We start from the raw sequence: 3,485 nt of genomic DNA on the forward strand, positions 1-3,485 counted from the left end.
TTTTACATAGCATCCTGTTCGAGATTTGGTTCAAAAGACAAAATCATGGTTGGCAAACGATGAGGGCAACAATTATATATTTCCTTTTTTTCTTTTCCATTCGAATCTTCCTCTAATTAAATTGACAAGTCAACGACTACGAGTCGCGTCCTACAACCCCATGCGATCCAGATCCATTTTCCTTTTCGTCTCGATAAAATGAAGACACGTTACACACACCATAACAAACGACATAAATTAAAACACTATTATGAGAAAGAAATGACATATTTGTGAGAGTAAATTACAATTTTCTTCCTTATGGTTTGGTCATGAATAATTCGATAGAATCTTCAAGGTTTCATTTTCGAGATGAATATCTTCTGGCTGCTAGAAATGTGAGTGCTCAGAGGAGATGACCGAAGAAGGAGAGGGGTGGGTTTGGTCTGACTGGAAAAGGGAAAGAGGGGGGGGGGTTTATTAATTTTTTTAAATGCTTCAAAGGATTGTACATTCAGTATGCAAACTTGTACAATTAAAACCATTATTAAATAAAATGGTAAATGACAAAAATGTACGTGGACGTCGAGGGTTTAACAGATGAATTTTAATGGAAATTAGGTAAGAGACTTGATCCATAACAAAAGTGAAACCATGAGACCTAAGCAATGAATTTTAAGATCTAGGACCTTTTCGTAACAAAGATGAAACTACAGGGATGAAATTTGTTAATTACCCTATTTTTTAATAGCATATTTGGTGTTTGGTGGAGGGTTTTTGAATTATAATAAATATAAAATAATTGATCGCATATAATAAAATAACTAACCATCCATTATGGATAATCATTCATTAATTAATCTCTTCGTAATTTTTAAGAAAGAGTGAATCACAGATTTGGCCCCTATGGTTTTTATTTTTACATGACTACGATCTCTGAATCAAAACGATGCTAACAATGACTCTGTTAACTGAAGAATATTTGAGTTCCTTTACCTTTTTATATTTTATAAAATATTAAAACATATATTCTATGTTATATGTATATAATATTATATATATATATATATATATATATATATAACACAAAAATAACCCCTCATGATTCACCTTCTTCATCCCTGTCGATCACAATCCTCCTCCTTCCCTGTACTGAAGGAAAGCGCGGATTGCATAATAGGAAAAAAAAATGAAAACTTCGACGACCTTCCCATATCTGACTCCCCATTTCGAGCCACCAACACCAAGCTTCATCCCATCTTCGATCAATCACCAGGCAAGTCGATCAATCTACTCTATCTCCACTTCTCTGTTTACTCCTCTGTAGCTTCTTCAGTCTGCACCTTCAAATTACAACCTTCGATCTACAGCCTCATCAATCTGCAGGCCCTTCAAGCACCTTCGATCTACATCCTCATTGGGGAAGGATACCAGTGTTTGGTGGATAAAGGGTTATCAAAGGAGAGAGAGAGAGAGAGAGAGAGAGAGAGAGAGGTTTCAAGGTGGTGGTAGGGAAGGTGTAACACCCTCATTTTCACCATGAGTTGTGTCACGTCATTCTCATTAAATAACAATAAATAACCCCAAAATATAGTGGCTAATAAAGCCTTATTACAGCGGAAGTCTTACAAATTCAATTAAAATTAATAACTCAACGCTAACCCGTCCCATACCGGGTTACATTACAAAATGAGTTTAAACATAACCTAAACATCCGAAATATAACAATATAATTATCTAGGAGAGAACCTCGCTCTTGTCCACCCTTGAACCTCTTGCACCTGAGATGCATACTAATAATCAGCTTTACAAAGCTCGGTGAGTTCATGGTTTTTGTGCACAATCATACACACCTCATCATGCATAAAACAAACAATGTCCCAAATAAAATAATATGCACATTTGTTTCAAACCCTTTTTGAAATAATAATGAGATCTCTTAATTTCCCGTCGATTTAAGGTCTTACTGTCAACGGCACTTCCCCGGGTTACACAGCTATCCCTTGTCCGGTCACCCATCCCTAGGATGTGTCATCCCTTATGACTTTTGACCCATTCCCATACCCAACAAAAATAATAACCCGTTTATAACATGCTAATTAATGTTTAAAAACACGTAAACAAATAGCATGCAACCCACAATAATAATTCATATACATGTAATAAACCTATAACATATACATAAAAAATATCGTAATGCTCAAATAATTTGTACATAAGCATGCATCCCAGTTAAAGTCTCATGAAGACTCACCTAAATAGCTCTGTTTGGCTAAACCTCGTCTCTGAGTAATATCCTATAACATGGAATTATATTTCAATAATTAGAGTATTGACATTTCCCCAAAAAGTCAACCCAAAAGTCAAATAGGTCAACTTTAGGGTAAGAATGGTCAACGAGTCAACCCTAAGCATACCTCGTCGCCATATACCCTCTCCCCAATGGAATTCTTTTCACATCCGAAATAAATTACGATGTATTAAACCCAACATTTAATTATATACGATTCTCGTTATAAAAACGTTCGATCCCACAATTATCTAGTCACAACTCCCGAAATAAGTTATTAATTTTTTTCTTATAATTTAAATATGAAACTCCAATTAATTAATAACTTTTACAATTAATGTCCAAATCTTGACCAACTTAATCGAAACATCCCGATTTATTTCGATTAATCCAAGTAAATAAAYGAGCCTCAAATMTMTTTTCAACAAAATCTTATATACAATATTAATCCCAAATCGTATCCAAATTTACAGCCCCTACGGTTCAATATTAAACTCGTATTTTGAGTTTTTGTACCCGAATCTCGTCGAGCCGCCGCCACAGCAGCTTCTAGCCTAAACCACTCGACGTACAAGCCACCATAGCCCACTAGAATTGTACCAACAGAAAGATAATTGAAAAACGAAACCAACCATATATTATACATCAATTTTGGTTGTGTATTTTACCTCCAATTGCCGTTTTTGTGCGGAATGACCCTATGCCGCTTCAAACTCGATATCTCTCTCGTTTCTTGATGAAATCTCGAAATTCCAAAGACGTTTACTTCCTTACACCCTTAGGAACGTCTCCACTAAATTTCAACCGAAAACTCCAATATATAAGCCGTTAACCGTCTCTAAAATAAGAAAAACGTGATTTTGGGAAATAATTTCTCAAATCTCATCATTTCCAAATTAATTTTCTACTTTTGGCAGAACTAGTCCTTTTTGTTTTTCATTCTGCATTTTCATCCCAAATCAATTAAATACAAAATGTTTCATTTTTTTTATTGATTTTATTTATTGTAATAAAATCATATTTTTCGAGTATCGACACTTTAATCCCGTATGTCATTTACTCTTTAAATTTTAACCCTTAACATTTATTTATTTTACGAATCATAAATTTTTAGGGTGTTACAGAAGGCCAGAGATGAAAGCCAATAGGGATATAATATATACATAGATATTAATTTTTAATAAGGAAATAATAGAAACAGGGGTATTTTGGTTCT

The sequence above is a fragment of the Cynara cardunculus genome (genome assembly GCF_001531365.2).
Source record: "Cynara cardunculus var. scolymus isolate 2C chromosome LG 2, CcrdV1, whole genome shotgun sequence".
Lineage (NCBI taxonomy): Eukaryota > Viridiplantae > Streptophyta > Magnoliopsida > Asterales > Asteraceae > Cynara > Cynara cardunculus.